Genomic DNA, 19,474 nt, shown 5'->3' with positions numbered 1-19,474 from the left:
CATTCGTTTCCTGCAGCTAATGATGTCTGACGGTTCACTTGCTGAACTGAAGAAAAAGAAGTCTGTGAATGTTTTAATTGTGCCTATTCGACTATGGTGTTTTCATGATTATGTGTCTCACATTGTTTTTCTTCATTTAATGAGCTTGATTCAACCTACCAATAAAAACGAAAACAATTTTGTGGTAGAGTTTGAAATTATTTATATGAACGAAAAATCAAAAAGAAGATGAAAAAGTTAAAATTATAAAGGAACCTTAAAAATTTGTTGTTAATATGACCTATCAATAAAAAAACAAATTTGAATAATTCTTAATATATTAAAATGAGTCTCTAATGTTCCGATTTATTCGTTTACAAACCATAACAACACAAGTTTTACTCCTCACTCAAGTAACAAACCTGAGAATTATAGAACTGAACACAATAGCATATTAAGCAATACATTGCTAAAACTAGGAAAAAAATGTTTATATCAGCTTTTACAATTTAAACTCAAATTATATCTTTTATTGCTTTTTCAATAAAATAGTTTGAAGTACATAATATTTCCAATTGAAATGAAAAATAATAATTTTCTTTGGTTAATAATTATAAGAAAACAAAAAATAAAATGTAAAATTTTAAAAATAGTAAAACAATGTATGTATAGTGTGGGCAAAACAAATTACTAAATTTAGATGGTGATATCTCATACTTTCATGGTAACAATAAGCAAATAAGCATACATGTATTGAAAATGGTGAGCGCATATAAGTTTTGTTTCCAGAGGTCTGAAATCAGGTACTCGCCTAACACAAACCATAATCTCACAAATATGCCATATATGTCTACAAGATATATTACATGGGTTACAAGATATATTACATGGGTACAAACATCTACTTAAAAAAAATGGACATACTTTCATGTGTATTAATATTTTTAAAAATATACCAAAATGCTCGATCGTTGGGTTTAGTATTAAGTTGAACACTTTTTAGATTTTCACGTTAGTAAATGTTATTTTTAAAGTTACACACTGCCAACATTCTTTCTTATGATTATTATTATTATGATGCTTCTCTAAATTAAACCACAGCCCTCTCGGATCAACATGCATAATTTATTTCTAGCTCTCTCTTCATATATTCAAAAATCCCAACTCTAATTCGCTTCCGAATTTTTGTGCATATATTGAACTTATATGAAAATTGCGCTGTAAATTTAGGTTAGGGCCAAAAGAAAAAATAGAAAAACATTAATTAAAGAAGAGCTAGATATATACCTACTTTCCAAGCTAAAAAAATTCTGAAGATTTTTTAGGATAAAAATTATTAAATGATATATTTATACTAAACTTAAAAGCAAAATTACATAACTACATTATCCGCGCGTAGCGCGGAAATGGACCTAGTAAATAGTAATAAGGGTTCAAATATGCAAAATTAAGTGAATGATATATATAATTGTACCAGTTTCTTATATTATACCATATTATCTAAACTAATACCTAAATTTTGATTTGAGTTTTGTAAAAATAAATCAAATATATTCATAAAAGTTATAGTTACGTATTTTAAGTAAATGATAATCATTAAGTTATTTTGTTTTTGTGTCTTTAGCATAAATACACTCACGTAAACATTGGAGTGTTCTGATAAAGAAAAACATTATCCTCAAGGTTTCTTCTTCAAGCTTCTTTATGCGTGAGACAACAAAAAACAAAAACCAGAGGTATAAACTGTTAATTTATTATGTTTTCAAAACAAGACCATCAAAACTTTTCACAGGTTTTGAACAGAACTGCACTTGAAGAAGTAGCTGTAAGGTTTACTCGCCAAATCGTCTCCAAAATTCCTACATTCCACAACGAGACAATCCAATAGCTGCAAGGTTTCAACACACATCAAAAGTCAAAGATGTCAAAAAGTTTTTCTTCTTCTAAAAGGGTTTTCAGTGAAATGCTTAGGTTGAGAGGCTTATCATGTTAATCATAGAGACTCTGACTGATTTTACTCATGTTGAAGATGTCTTCTTGACAGAACCTAGTCTTGGTATAGGACTTGAAAAAGCTGTTAATTCAGCTTCCTTTTCTCGATACTTAGACCTTGAAAGCAAGATTCTCCATGCAACTACATGGACACAGAGGCAACTACAAAGAAGAGTCCATAGTCTAGTGATGATTTCTGATAGGAGAATACACCGAGGAAGATACTATAAACCAATGAATTAAGAACTGCTCTCGTGCATCATCAACACGGCTCACCAGAGGTCATGGAATAAAGATGAGGGAACGGCTACCTGTAGAGCACTTGGAGAGGACATACCGCGGTGGTGAATCGTATATAGTCCTGTTCGTTTGGTTGCCGCAGGTTTCGGCGTCAGCCGCAGGACGCGGCGTTCGGACGCGGAGTCAGACGCAGCTTCCTGCGTCAACGAAACGAACAAGAGTTGACGCAGAATGTTGACGCTGCCATTGCCGCCGGTACCTGCGGCAACCAAACGAACAGCCCTTATATCGATGGAGGCGCAGTGGTTCAGCGAAAAAATCCGAGTTTTCGTCATGGGAGAGAGGAGACCGTACGGTAGACGTCATAGAGTCGATCTCATGCCGAACACCGAAGTAGTTGGGATCAGAGACGCCGCGTGTTACCGTCGCGATTGATGCCGCATGTTGTCGTCGAAGTTGAAGACCGGGAGAAGCTGCGATCCGGAGACGACGAACCCCACAGGTAAGAAGAAACGGGGAAACGACGTCGAACAATCACTTATTTTGTATTTTAATTTTGTGTCTTTAATTTCATTATAAATTAATTTTATTAAAGCTGTTAAAGTAATTTATACGATAGAGGTCTATACAGATTTTTTTGGGATGCTATAGAATACTTTTTGGCTATTTGGTTCATATGAGATTTTGGTCCGTTATTTAAGGAGTTATTAACAACTATAAGACACTTTTCTACATTTTATTATATCTTAAGACACTTTGTGCTACCAGAGTATTTTTTGGTGCTAAAAATATTAAATTGTCCTCAACTAAAGCTTCCCCTTGTTGTTGTTGCGCGTGGGTAAGTTAAATTCAGTTTCTCGTTTCTTCTCAAATCCGATCTCACGTCCGGTCTCATCTTCTCTCTATTCTTCTGTTCTAAACAAACAATAAAGCTCTCTTTTGTCTTCACGGGTCAATCCTTCTTTGTCCCAGACCTTATGTCCTAACCGTGAAAAGAGATGACTATGACGACAGAGAAGATGCTGGCTTCCGACGGTTGGGGTCGAAGTTTCCTCAAAATCCGTTTCGAAACTCTTTTTCATGGTGGGTCGGTTCACAATCAGCACCCAACACCTTCCCCTCTAATCATAAGTTGCATAATGTCTACCTACAAAACACCGATTGAAGTTATATCCTTTAGAAAAACTCTTTTTTCCTTAATTTGTGAGTTATCCAGCTCATCTCATATGATAACAAGTGAACCAAAAAAAATTGAACTTCCGATGTTTGAGCATTTCTTAAAAAATCAAAGTCTTGATTCAGTTGAGCTGTGACTATAAAATGTACTTTTTCACCATAAAGAAATTTTTTTATTATAAATCAGATGTTCTGATTTTTTGTTTTAACTCCACTAACTGAAGAGTATTAATTGAATCATAGGTTACTACTTTTGTTCGAAGATGAATCCTTACTATGGTTCGTTGGTTCGTTTTTGCTATGAACTCACTTAAAAGATGAATTCTTTTAATGACTGGACATGAGAAGTGGCGTCCATGTGTACGATATGCTGGAATGTCCACAAGAAGATATGTGTACATGTGGACATTTTAATGACGGGAGATTCACAGATCTATAACCCATTTAAAAGATTCACAATGGCGTGCATGTTTTTGGTTATTAGAAGATGACCAAATACAGTTGAGTGTTTGTAAGCAATTGTAAATTTGAATGCCAATTGTGACATTTTATGCAACGGCTGTACAATGTTGTTCAAATGTTAAAAATGTATATATGTGTACACCTGTACATGAGATTGTGTACACATGGATATACACAATCACTTGCTTTGTCCTAACAAGTGTTCGAGAAATTTGTACACAATCACTTAGGTGTACAATACAAAATAGATGTACACATGTATAGTCTTAATGTAATGTACATAAGGATAGCCTATGCGGTGGACGATTGTTAAAAACGCCCAGCAAATATGATATTGCATATGTACAAAGTATTCATTTATACATCTCAAAGCAAAAAAAAAACAGAACAAAAACATGTAAAAAGCACAAGAGATGCAGACTAGTGTCAACGTGGAGAGTTGAAGTGTCCACCAGATGAGTATGCCCGAAATATTAGACCTTTACAAACGTAACCTAGGGGGAGCAGGAGAAGCTAGTTTCCGAGATGAGCATATAAACCATGTAAGTAAAGTTGGATATCCCCGCAATGATAGAGAAGATGCAACTCTAGCTTCTGCAAGGGTAACGTTCATATGACGGCTATGCTCATCTCCAACTGCTTCTTGTAGCTTCAACTCCTTAGCCAGTGTCCACAAACTGCTTCTTCATTTCCTGTTTGAGCTCTGGATCATCACCTCCACAATCTGTTCAAATCAAAAGTTACAGAAAGAAGGAACGTCCTTACCGGAGAATACAAACGCCATAACTATATGATATATATCAGAATATGTTATGCGAGAAGACACATAAAGGGAATGGTAATGTGTTCGAATCTGATCACAGACAAATATCAGAGAGACACTAATAAAGTGACTAACATGTTCTGCAAATCAGCCTCAATTGGGATAACTAATGACTACTAACTCAGCAGCTTCAATTCTCCATTAAAAAGACTCATAAAAACGTGAGAAAGATAAAGAGTAAGGACATATATGAAGACTCCACAACAACACTATCAAATCATTTTTGTGACTTGAATGAAAAAAAAAAACAGTAAAAGGAAACAACATAGGCACATCAGCTATACAAAATCAAGTTATGTATCAAATTTAACATGTAACTGATAGATTTGCAAGGCCTACAAAATAAAATAAAAAAGACATAAGCTTGTCAGAATTTAACAAAAAAACCCCCAAAAATTCACAGCCTAACCTTCGAATTGGTACAGAAATGAGCCATCTTTTGCAAGAAATTGCATAACCTTAGACATTCCCAAAAGAAATTGGGAAAATAAAGAGAGAATGAAGACAACTTTTCACAAATATGAGGATTTTCTGGGTTAGAATTAGTCGAAATTGGAGAAGTATCGTCCGATTGGGGAATTTTGTTTTTTTTTTTCTTTTCTTTTATAAAGATTTTTTTCTTTACTCCTTTTACCATTGATGATGATGGGTAGGAGAAGATTTCATAATTAAGAAGATGAGATGAAGTAATTTTTTGAGGAAAATATTACACAAGACAGTTTTAACTTAATTATAACACAATAAGATAATTTATACTACAGACACACTTTTTTTCTAACTTCATCACATCTCTTTCAGTTTTTCAAGTTAAAACTAAACTGTATTGTAATTAGTATGACCCACTTCCATCTCTCTCTCTTCTCTCCTTGACCCAATTTCATCTTTTTTTATCTTTTTCTTCTCTATAACTTTCGCATCTTCTTCATTTTAAAATCTTTGATTTCCAATCTTTTCTTTTTTCAAAAGATTATCTTTACAAACTCCAGATTGAGCCACAAATTCAGTTCATAGTGACTGATTTACCGTCACAGATGACCATAGATATCATGATTGATCTAAGTTGACAAGTTTCCACCGCAATTCACAGGTACGACGAGCTCCACTACCATCTCCTTTCTTCTACAAAGGTCTTCTCTTCTGCAGTATCTCAAGTCCGATGGGAAACCTCAACGTCGTGCCCTCAGCCTCTCTTCCATGGTGTCCCAAGAGGTCTTTGTGGTTATTTCAGCCTCTCTTCGTGCCTCCGATGGACCGTAAAGGGACGCCGCCGCCGCATCCGAGATTGGATCACCATTGTTGAACCTTGAAATTAAGTTTTCTTAACTTTCACATGTGGTCCTTGTAATTTTAAATATTTCCACTATTGTCTTAAAACTTTCAGATTTGCAAATAAGTCTTCTTTAGTTAACCTAAAACTTCTGAATTTTCATTTTAGACCCTGTTGAATGAAATGAAGAAATAAATGTACCAAAAACCTCTAAATACTTCTTTTTAGCAATCATACTCAAAATCATTAAAATTATTAAAATATAATAATTTGAGAAATGTACAAATGAATTTGTGTACATGTATCTTATAATATTGTACACATGGACAATAGAATATATGTGTACACGTTGACGATATTTGACATACCGAGTGCCTTTCAATTATCATTCAAAATATGATTTTGGGTTTATAACTACACAATGTGATTTGCAGTTTTAGTGGAAAACATGATATCTAATTGTGATCTAACCAGACAATTTTATTTTAATTGTGATCTTGTATGCAATTGTGGTGCAATTTATTTATATATAAAGAACATATGTAGTGTACACATGTACACTTTGAAGTTGATGTACATATGTACACTATGAAATAGATGTACGTATACAATATGAGCACTTAGATGTTAGTATTGCATCTTAATTCGTTAATTTAGATTATGTAAGTAGCATTTAATTGTTAATATTATATTTACATACATAATTCCATAACCAGGGGCTGGAATGCATACATGTGTAAATTTGTACATGTTTATATGTGTTTATGTGCATTGTATATCATTAAAGTAATGTTCCGTACAATCATGTTTTTCCATTAAAACCGCAAATCACATTGTCTGGTTAAAAACCAAAAACCCAAAATCATATTTTGAATGATACTTGAAAGCTACTCAGTGTGTCAAATATCATCAACGTGTACACATGTATTCTATTGTCCACGTGTACAATATTATACCCAAAGATACATGTACACGGATTCATTTGTACATTTCTCAAATTATGATATTTAATAATTTTATGTACATATATGTTATATTACATCTTAAATTCATATTTACATATTATAGGGATTGAATTGAACAATTAAAACTTTTTGGAGAATTAAAAGGGATGTATTTGAAAATTTGATAGTTTGGGCCAAATTGATAATAACAAATAAAGGACCAAATGTAAAAATGTGAAAAAGCTCCATTGTTGCCTGAGCTTCACTGTGCAACTCCGCAGTGGATTCCGACCATCACACCCACCATGACATACTATCACAATCCGAGGAGGCTGAGTTGTACGGAGTACGACGTGGAAGACGAAGCTTGGTCGTCTTGATTTATGGCGAATGAGAAGACAAACCGCAATCGAACTGAGGTTCATCAGAGTCACGGATGAGGACTAGAGGAGCTGTAAAAGAAGAGAAGATGAGATTATGTTTTTGTTTTTGTTTTATGAACTGAAAAAAAAAACAAAATCTGGAAAAGAAAAGAAGAGAAAGAAGATGAGAAATTAGTGAGTCCTACAGATTGTGTCGTAGTTATACTTTAGTTAGTAATGGATGGAATATGTTAGTAAAAGTTAAGAGAACGTGTCATAGGAGCAGAAGCTGTCTTATTATGATATAAAAAACTTAAAACTGCCTTTTAGTGTTAATAACTCTTTTTTGAGTCGGTTGCTTTAGTTAGAAGGGAATAAAAACTTGGAAAAAGGGTAAAAGAGATATTGTACTAAAGGCTTTGGTAGAGAAAGTACCAAAAAAGTGTGTTAGTAGCAACAAGTGAACTAGGGTGAAATAAAAACTCAATAAGTGTCCTACAATATAATATTTTCTTATTTAAAAGCACACAAATGGAAGAATCTAATAACAAAGATAATGTTGTTTAATTTTGTAACATTATAATATTATTAAATTCAAGTTTTCTAATCATAACTTTGTGTATATACAGAAAACCATATTGGTGCAACTCTGTAATGAATTTAAATAAAGAGCTGATTGAGACAATTAATATGAACAAAAAATTTAAGCAATCAATTAAAAATTGCATAAGATGTACGGTTTTCATACCATTTTAACTTTTTTTTATAACCCCGGATATTCGAGGTATTCGGCGGGCTCAAGTATAAACAACTAATTTTTGAAAACTTATTCACCAATGCCCGATAGATTTTATTGATTATAATATGAACTAAGTAAAAACACGCACCACGCGCAAGATGAAAATATGTATACACATAATTTTTACATAATAAAATTTATTTTGTGTTCATTTATTTATTATGTACATAATTAAATTAAAGTAAACACATAAATCAAAATAATATTTCTTGTTTATTGACAATATTTTTTTGGTAAGTAAATCAAAACAATCATATTATTTATTTATATGGTGTATAATTAAATTTCAATGATATTGAGATAGATATTTAATATATTTTAATATAAATATTTATTATTGAGACTTCTTACTCATATTATTTTATTAACATTTGTATCTTTGTTATAACAAAAAAAAATCATTAATCACAAAATTTTCAATGTGAAATTTTATCAATGCAAATTTCAAAATCAAAATATTAATGTTTCAATATGTTTTCAATGCAAAGTTTGAAATTAACATATTTGTGTATTATATATATTTAATATAAATATCTATAAAATGAGATTTCACATTCATACGATTTTATGATCATTGTTATCTTGATATAACAAAAAGGTTAGACCAATGATCACAAATTTTTTAATATGGGACCTTAAACATTTTTAGTAATTTATTGTCGTTTTAAAAATTCAAATTATAACAGATTTTTTTATTACATGGTTAATGTGATTATTTTATTTCTTTTAAATAATATAAAATTAAACAAAAAGGAGAGAAGATATAAAAACTGTTATCAAATTTTCATTATTCATAATAATTAATTGTCATAAATATGTTAATTATATTAAGTAATTCTTTAGTTTTTATTTAAGAAAAAATAAAGAATATTTTTTTGTACATAATTAATCAATTTGATAATTAGTTTAATAAAAATAATAATATATGTTTAGATGGACCAATCTATTTTTTAAGAATTTTAATAATTATCTTAGTTATAACACATGACTACCAAAAAATGTTGTAATGTTTTTCGATTAATATACAAAAGATTAGAAACTTATGTCGTTTGGCCGCATAAACAAATATATCTGAAATGGTAGGTGTGGGTGTGCTTAACATTTTTGCCCCATAAATTATTCAATCACCTACGAGATCAATTACTTACCTTATATATATATATACTATGGATACAGTACTTTACAAGTAGCTGTGTAATTATACAGTAAATTCAAAATTTCAAATGTGTTATTTCACCTATATACATAATAAAAACAAAAAATTGAAATTGTATATCGTATATGGTTTTGGTTTAGTTTGGTTTGTTAAACTAATAACATAACCGTACTATTATCAATTTATATAAATTTTCTCTACATGCAAAAATTCACGAAGCATAAAAAATATAAAGTTACTATTTTGGTGATTATCATGATAAAACAATCAATTATCACGATAATACAATTAAAAGCAATATCAATTTGTTTTTTGAACGGGAATATAGTTAATACTTTGTTAAAGAACAAGGCTTATTAAAAAAATTGTATAAATTCACTTTTTATTATTATTATTTTTTTGAAAATAATGGAATTATGTTTTCTTTTTATTTATAACATCTATTTATTGATTTTAACTTGAATGTAGATGATCTTCATGTAGCAATACATTCAAATATTGCGGTAAATAATAATGAAAAATAAAATCAACACCATCTTCAATCCGTTTTGTTAGCATATCTGCAACTTTGTTTGCACTTTTTCTTGTCCATTGAAACTTAACATTATGGAACTTATTCACTCACCATTGAATCTCTCTTTTCCAATTATAATGTGCAAAATGAAGCCTCTTCTTGTGAGATGTTTGCTTATATCATTGACAAGGTTAAGTCTGTTACACAAAACTGGAAACAGAGGTATTTATCCACGGGTGGTAAAGAGGTGCTGTTGAAAGCTATTGCAGTGGCGATGCCAATCTTTTCAATGAATATATTTTGGTTACCGAAAGAGGTATATGTGCTGAGATTAATGCAGTCTTAGCTAAATTTTGGTGGGGAGTTGGAGATAAGAAAAGATTGCACCGGTACTCTTGGGATAGAGTAAGCGTGCCAAAAAGAGAAGGAAGTCTAGGATTTAAAGATTTGGAAGTCTTTAATCAAGCTCTACTTAGTAAACAAGTATGGAGAATTATGCAACATCTTCATTGTCTGATGGCTCGCATACTGAAAGTTAGATATTTTTCTGAGGGTGATATTTTGAATGCAAAGCTGAAAAAGAAAGCCTCTTATGCTTGGAAGTCTATTCTACACGGGCATGATCTTATTAATAAATGTATGGGATATATTATTGGTGATGGAACTCTGATTAATATGTGGACAGATCCATGGATCCCGGATCATCCACCAAGACCACCAAGAGCCCGTTGAATGTATCAGTTGGAGAAAAAGGTGACGGAATATTTTAACACTACTGGAGATCAATGGAATGAACAAAAATTGCGTGAAATGATCATTGATGAGGATGTGGATAAGATTCTTGCTCTAAAGATAAGCTCTGTGGCACGACAAGACTTGTTGGGTTGGCACTACACTGAAGATGGCATCTGCACAGTGAAATCAGCTTAATGGCTAGGTACGCATTTACCGTCAAATCCAACTACAATACCAACTCATGGACCTGCAGAATTGAAACACAAGGTATGGAAAACGAAAGCTCCTGCTAAACTCAAACATTTCTTGTGGAGACTGCTGTCTAAGAGCCTAGAGACTGGTAATAACTTGAAGAGACGTCATATAACTCAAAATGATCAGTGTCGACGATGTTGCTCTGCAGTAGAAACAAAAGATCATATCTTCTTTGAATGCCCTTATGCGAAAAGGATATGGAGAGCATCTGGAGTCTCTAATCTCATCATCAACAGTCCGAGCTCAACTGTAGAAGAGAAGATTGAAGCATGTTTGCAATGTTCATTATCAATTAGATTATCATCACACATGCATGATTTGCCCTTCTGGTTGCTATGGAGACTATGGAAGAGTAGAAACATCTTAATATTTCAACAAAAGGAAATTAGCTGGAGTAGATTGTTGAGATATGTAAGAGAGGATGCAAAGGAATGAAAACAATTGGATAGTAAAGTTGAAGAGTCTCATACAGGACGAAGACAGAGTCATCAAATTCCTGAGCGTCTACATTGGCAAATACCTATTTTTGGGTTGGTTAAGTGTAATACGGATGGAGTTTATAATCCTCTACAGAATCAAAATACGGCTGGTTGGGTTATCAGGGAGGCTAATGGGGCTTATAAAGGATCGGCTCAAGCAAAGGGGAGGGTAAGAGCATGTTTATTACAGGTCTCTTAGGTTATGTCTCTTAGCGTAATATAAGATACGGTCTTTTTGCTTTTAACTAAAAAGGCTAAGAAATGTCTCTTATATCTCTTATTTAAGAGACGTCTCTTAGTTTTTTTAGTTAAAAGATAAGAAACTGTATCTTATATTACGTTAAAAGACTCAACCTAAAAGACCTACAATAACCATGCTCTAAGTAATGATGCTTTCGAATGTGAACTACAAACTATATCGATGGCTTTATAACACTGCCGGAGTTTGGGACATAGACAAGTTATTATGGAAAGTGGCTGTCAGAAGGCAATAGATATCATCAGTGGAATTATTTTTTCTAAATTAATAAAAGTCACAGAATTTTAAATTAATAGAAAAGCTCAAAAATCAAAATTAAAAATGTTTTCAAACAAGCGGAGCGGTACCGGTCCAACCGGTTGGATTAAAAGTCCAAGGCGTTCGCTGTGGTAAAAACATAATATGCATACGTGTCTCTTTCTCTTCCTCAAAAAACATCTGTTTCTCTTTTCATTTTATTTTCTCACTCTCTCTCTCGTTTAGAAAAAAAAAACTGTCTTGGACATATCATTTGTAGCAAAAACCAAAAAGAAAAAGGCAAGAAAAATAGATAGAATCGAATAAAAAAGAAGCAAAAACATTGAGAGGTGTCCGGACATCAAACTCTAATCAGGGCATACAGTCTTGTCGGAGGAAGAAGCCATGGGAAGAAAAAAAGTGGAGATCCAGCGGATCGAGAACAAGAGCAGTCGACAAGTCACTTTCTGCAAACGACGCAATGGTCTCATTGAGAAAGCTAGACAGCTTTCTGTTCTCTGTGAATCTTCCGTCGCTGTTCTCGTCGTCTCCGCCACAGGAAAACTCTACAACTCATCCTCCGGCGACAAGTAACCTACTTCTCTCTTCTAATTAAGTCCCACTCTAGCTTTCTTCTTAGTTCTTACTCTTTTTGTTTGGTTACTTTCCCTATATAGTCACTCGAAATCTAGGGCTTTTCTTTTCGTTCAAATCAACTGAGATCCTCTCTTTGCTTTGTTGCTGACGTAGCCGGTGCGTAAGCTCAAACCTAATTTAAGATTAAAGAATGTGGTGGCCAAGATTTATTTGTTCTTGGTGTTCATATTTTTTGCCATTTTGTAATAATGATTTTTATTTTCCCTATTAATTGTACGAATTATATTTTAATATTGCATGTGATTCTAGAAAAAAATTTACACGTGCTGATACGTTCAGTGTTATTTAATGGATTTTTAAGTAATCTTTGTATCGTTTGGCTCAAAAAAAAAAAGTAATCTTTGTATCGCTCGCTACTTCATCTGTTGTTTCATTTTTTTTTTGAGAAATTATTCAAAATGACTCAAATTATATATGTAATGACTAGAATAACTCTTATAATTTTGTGTTTACTAGAATAACTCGTAAGGGAAACAAAAATACCAAAAAAACCAGTCTAAACCCCATTATTCACAGTTTTGCCATTATATTTTATTAATAGGAATAAATTTTTAATTGTGTAAAAGCAAAAAAAAATAGAAAGTCGACTTCTCTTTCTCTTTCACAGCCGCAAGGGAGACGCCAAAGGAAACTTTTTCTCCGACACTTCCATCTCCGATCTCCGAGACCTCCTTCTCCATCACCACCTTCGAAGGTCACGGCCATATTCAATTCCTGACACCCCAATCCCATCTGGTCTTCCTATTTGTTGTCGTTCACGAACCCTAACCCTACACCACCGATTTAAGTCACCACCTCATTCAACTCCCAGAAACTTGAAGCCGTAAGTCATAAATTCATCCTAATCATGTTTGATGTTCGTTGTTGTTAACATTATTTGATTGATTGCATTTTTAATTTTGAAAACCCTATTTCACAAATCTCTTTTTCCTCTGAAGTTGAAATCCAAAAACTGTTTATTTGTAAAGTAGACTAAGCATTGAATTCATAGATTAGCAATACGGTATTGGGTTTGTTGTTTATTGAAAAACCTTTGTTTCTATATAAGACAGCAATCAGCAATGACTATTGACACTTTGTACTGACCGTAGCTGATTGTGTTCATTGTTTATTGCAGGTTGGCTTCATCTCCTGCCATTAGAATATATCCTCCGCGCTTATACGAAGTTGAGAAAACATCAATTCACAACAAGAGTTATTTAAACGATCAAGAAGATGAAGATGTATTGTTTTCCGGTGTAGCCAGCGGAAGAGCTGGTGTATCATGCTCTCCTTTAGTGACTTATGCCGACTATAACCAAGAAAGAATAGAAAATCAGATTTGGATTATGAGGCCAAGGTTAAGACACATAGGATCAAATTCTCAATTTTTCTCGTGTGGGTGAAACTGACTCAAGATAAGACAAGAGAAAGAGACTGAAACATGCTCAAGACGGGAAATGATCAAGAGTGCTGAGATGGGGATTGACTGATTTGAGTTTTTTCTCTATTGTAGTTGTGGGGCTTGTAACACTGAAATTTTAGCATCTTGGAATGAACGAAAGAAATCAAATAACTTGTTGTTCCCTAAAAGTTTATTGGCATTGTAAACATTTTAAATTGTTGATGTCATCCACATCCTCTTTTGAGCACACAGTGGGGTAGTAATAGATCACATTTTCATTTCTCTTTTACACTAGCAAAGAAAACAAATGCAAGGTTTTTGGCTCAGCTGCGATGCATTGTGATGCATTGTGATTTCCATCATTGTGAGTGGAAGGGATAATACGAGAAAGAAAAATTATTAATTCTTTGTAGTTTTTAACTTAGAATAAAGAAAACTGATGTTTTTCATCTCTCACCACTTGTAATAATAATTTCGTATTGTAAGAATGGATGCAGATCCATTGAATATGTTTTTATATTGTTTGTGATCCATGTTTCTCCAAGCAGAAAGATTACAACAAGTGATTAAACCACCATGAAAAATAACAACTTGATAAGGAAGAAAAACAAATGAAAGAAAAGAAGACAAGTACCAAAAATTTACCTAATTCTGGATCTTAATTATCCTTAAAATAAACCAGATTTAAAATTAATATACAACAGGTCAAAATTCAACATTAAATTAAGTTCGGTTTACACAAACCCAAATTTCTGTCAATAAATCTACCGTAACATAAATTAAAAAATCTGTCACCACATAAACAAAAAATCTACCAACAATTTTAAATCGGATATAAAACTCTGCCGTAAAAAAATAAGTCGAACATAACAAATAAGTCTGTACATAAGAAAATAAATTGACCACAAAAATCTACCATTTATAACAAATCTGCTACCTCATTCGACATACATATTTTGAAAAGTCTATTTTCTATTCAAATCGGACAAATAACTCTGCCGTAGAAACAAATCTAACGTTTCTAAGAAAGTCTGACACCACTTTAACAATAGATTTATTTTCCTATACAGATTTATTATTCGATAGATTTATTTTTTTGAAAATAAATCTGCCGTCGATCAAATGTTAAAGGTACTTTGGTAATGTTTTTTTTGTTATAACTATGGACAAGGGCAATTTCGACCAGAAAAATATTCTAATAATTTTTTAAAAATATGAATCATTCTAGTAATAACATAATCAATTTTCGTAATTTTAGTGAACTTCCTTTTTTTTTTTGTAAGAAACAATATACATTGTTAAAATTTTGAGAATTTTTACCTCTTTTTTTTTTGAGACTTGGTTTATAAATTATAACCAAATAGCAAGAATCTTTGGTTTAGAATCAGATGCCATTGTTAAATCATTATCCAAATTGTATTGTAGATTGCTTGTTTTGTAATTTCTCTTTGATTGATTTATTGATTAAGTATTGTTTATACTTGGTTTTTTTTTTTTGACCTGATTTTAGGTTTATACTTGGTTTTGATGGTTTGGTTGTGGTGATTTACTGATTCTTAGCATTGGTCTAGCTGGAAATCGTTTTCACCCTTTTAACCGTCATCTTTGTGTGCATATGACACTATACAAAACATATATGTCTTGATTGATGACGAGATTTTGCATTTCTTCACGGAAACGGGTGAAACCACTAGACTACAAACCATTTGATACCTAAACTTATCGCACTATACAAAGTGTTTTTTACTAGAGATTTCTTAGGCGCCTTGCTAATTTCATGTCTTTCTTCTTTTTGATTATCTCAACTTAATACTTCTCTAATAACTTAAAAATAAAGTGCAACTTATATTATTGAGTTCTTGCAATAGATCACGGACAAAGATTGGGATTGAAGTCCTGACCTTCCCTGAAATGCTTAACCCACTTTCTTGTCTAACCCTTTATGGAGTCCCCATTCAACCAAAGGTTTTGTTTTCAGTTCTCCAATTTGGTTGACTATATCTGTGAAAGATTCAGTAGTAGGTGAGACTTGAATTTCATTGCAGAGAATATATATATATTTTATATATAGGAGAAGCTCGTTTGTTTTGTATTCTGATTTCTGAGTTTGCATAGATAAATATTCTTTTTTTTTTTCATAGATAAATATTTGAAACTACTTTCACCTGGAGATTTTACTTCAATTTAAAATAAGTTTCAATTATATTTTGTCGTTAGGAGGAAAGCCTTTACTCTTCTATAATCTTCCCAATAGATTTGTGTGAAGTTTTATTGGCTCTCTTTCTATTTTTTTTTTCGTAACATAATTATTGGTTCCATATTTTTTTGGTTCCCTTACAATTATTGGTTCTCAAAAAAGAAAGTTCTTACTGTAAGGGAAAAGTAAGTAACACTAAAAAATTTGGAGTTTCAGATTTACATAGTAAGTAAAACAAAATTACCCATGTATATGCTGTAATGAAAAGTGAAACTAAGACGATCATTGTAAAAATATAGTAATTGGATGGATAGATATATACAAAAACTCTTTTAAACAGACCTATTGTGTTTTATTTTAAGCGATATACTCTACACTATATATATGCATAGTTAAATAATTATTTGATCAATTTAACTATTTGTTAGTAGCACAAACTGATGTTCTACAACTGTGTCATACGTATAGAATTAGGTTAAGAAAACTATATGTATGTAACACAAAGTGCTGTACAAATATAACATATACAAACACATGTAAATGCATTCTTTCTCTCTGTGTCATTCGATCTCTCTATAAAGCATCTACTGATAACTGTTTCTAATTCGTAGTTTTGAAATGATATGCATTTTTCTGTTGTTTTTTATATGTTCAGCGTGTCCAAGATCATCGATCGTTATAAGTTACAACAAGCTGATGACCTTCAAACCTTGGTAACTTAGCTAAGACCTTCATTCAAATATTCTTCGGGTCGGTTTCTGGTGTCTTGAACGAATAGAAGGCTGGTTGAGCCTGAGATAGCTCCATGTTTTGAACTTGTCAAACGAGCTTATGTCTAGGGTTCCATGTTATACAAAGCCTTCACAAGACTTCCAACCTTTTCCCATTTTTTCTTTCCGTGGGCAGGATCTTGAGGAAAAAACTCGGAATTATCTTCCACATAAGAAGTTACTTGAACTAGTCCAAAGGTTAGCAGTAAAACTCCATTTTTTCCCTCTTCTTCTGATCATTTTTTCCCCCTCTTCTGTCCGCTTATGAATATGCAGCAACCTTGAAGAAGCCAATGTAGATGGTGTAAGTGTAGATTCTCTAAATTCGCTGGAGGAGCGAGACTGCTCTTTCCGTAACTAGAGCTACAAAGGTATATCTGTACGCTGTTAGGAAGTGATTGAACTTCTTCAACAGTATTTTCAGTTTGGACCTTGCCTGACTTCATATTATGTCTCCAGTTTGACACCAATATATAATGTCTTGTTGCAGACAAAATTAATGATGGAGTTTGTGAATACCCGTAAAGAAAAGGTTAGTGTTTTGGTTTGTATTCGCCACCCCGGCCATTCTGCGATGCTGATTCCAAGAACCTCTTAACTTTGGAGTCTACATGTCAGTATATCACTAGACCAGTTTTAGCTCTCTAGATATGTCTTTTGGTTTTGTCTGATCGAGTCCCTGATCTGGTTTTGGCTTCATTTAAATGAAAGCCTAATAAGAAAAAAATAATTGTTGAAAAATGATCTTGATCAAATGTGACTTGACCACTCCTCATGGATCACAGTATTGCGCCTAGGAATTTTTCTTATATGTCTGCCGATAGCTTTAGAACTTGTTAGAAAGTAGAAACTAATGAGCGTGTGAATCTTACACATACAGGAGAAGTTGCTGATAGAAGAGAACCTGGTTCTAGATAGCAAAGTAACAGAGGTACACTCTATTGTATATAAGCTAATTAATCCCTTTATATATGTATGAATAGATATGAAATTCATGACTTCGATAGATGCTAGACAATTTTGAGTGAGACACATAGTTTAAGTTTTAATTGATTTCTTGTAACTATTTATACTCCAGAATTATGTGTATGGATGTATTAAACTGATTCTGTATTACCGAAATTTAGAATGTTTGATACATACAAAAATTACGGAAGTTTTAAAGAAATCAATGATTTAGTTAAGAAGAATACATTTTACACATATATATTATCTGTAGCAGATATAATGTATAAATTTCTTACAGATTTGGAAGCAGAGGTTCCTAGTAACACGGGATGAGACATCAATGTTACCGGAATATAGCTCCGGTAACAATCCACCGGAGACTCTCTCGCTGCTCCAGTAACCATCATCATCAATGGCTCTGAGATTTCACCTTAACTCAAAGCCTGATTCAGAATTAGAAATAAAGAAATTTGTAATATCTGCATAATCTCAAACCTTTTTATACCGGAGAGAAGATCCTACATCGGAAATATGAAAGAGACTTGAGTAATATATAAGGGATTTGGGTCAATCCACTAATTGTCAATTGGTTTTAAGTTGGAAGCCCAGAAAACTTATCATGGTATCAGAGCCGGCCCAATACCCTGACCCATTAATCCGGCCCGGACAGTGGCTCGATCATCCCATTAGCTAATGGTTCATAGAAGGCTCAGTTCCGCCGAGATCGCTAGAAAATAAAGCATGATTTCGGAGGAGGTATGATGGATTCTGCGAGATTAATGGTTATACGCACCATTATCTCGAGGGAGGGTATTGGAGAGAAGATCCCACATCGGAAATATGAAAGCGACTTGAGTAATATATAAGGGACTTGGGCCAATCCACTAACTGCCAATTGGTTTTAAGTTGGAAGTCCAGGAAACTTATCATGGTATCAGAGCCAGGTTCCGATACCCTGACCCATTAATCCGGCCCGGACAGTGGCCTGGTCATCCTATTAGCTGATGGCCCATAGAAGGCTCAGTTCCGCCGAGATCGCTAAAAAATACATCATGGTTTCGAAGGGGGTATGATGGATTCTGGCTCTGATACCATGATAAGTTTCCTGGGCTTCCAACTTAAAACCAATTGACAATTAGTGGATTGACCCAAGTCCCTTATATATTACTCAAGTCTCTTTCATATTTCCGATGTGGGATCTTCTCTCCAATATTTTATCTTCCTCTTATGTCAAAGTCAAGGTAAAACAAACAAACGGGAAGCTCTTTTTTCTGAAATTAAAGAACTGTATAACTAAGATGAAGGAATCGATATTTGTTGTACCTTCGTAGACAAGATCAGAGTTCATGTGTTTGTGTTCATGTCTGAAAGCAGGGACGGATGTAAAGCTTTTGCTTTCTCATGATTATTGGGGAGTTTTTAAAGTGGAGTTCTTAACGGAATATAAGAACCTGTTTCTATTCTTAAATAAGAGTTTTAAGAACCGGTTCTTAACTTTTTAGTTAAAAGTTAAAAGACAGATTCTTTTATTCCGCTAAGATCTCCACTCTAGGAATCCTCTAATATTCATGCTCTTAAGCGTGAAGAACCCTAGAGGTTATTTATTCGCTTTTTTCCTTAGCTAGGTTATTTATTACTTGTGTAACGTTACGTGGCAAATCTATAACTGATTTTTAGTTGTCACGTGTAAATATTTCATGTTATGTAGTGTAGTTTTCGTTCTTTTGGTTCGAGTAAAATCATACCATATAATTTGTCCCTTTCGCAAGTTATTAATTCAGCTTTTGAGGAGCTCTACCTCAGTCCAGCTTCGGCCTGGCTAGGCCCTTGTTTTATATA

At 33.0% G+C, this 19,474-nt stretch overlaps 1 pseudogene; it reads left to right on the top strand.

The window, feature by feature from the left end:
* Window positions 1-11,945: 11,945 nt before the first annotated feature.
* On the top strand, window positions 11,946-18,067 carry LOC106334927 (annotated as a pseudogene).
* The last annotated feature ends 1,407 nt before the right edge of the window (window positions 18,068-19,474 follow it).

Source organism: Brassica oleracea, chromosome C3 (genome assembly GCF_000695525.1).
Source record: "Brassica oleracea var. oleracea cultivar TO1000 chromosome C3, BOL, whole genome shotgun sequence".
In the NCBI taxonomy this organism is placed as follows: Eukaryota; Viridiplantae; Streptophyta; class Magnoliopsida; order Brassicales; family Brassicaceae; genus Brassica; species Brassica oleracea.
This window is presented reverse-complemented; position numbering and strand designations above follow the sequence as displayed.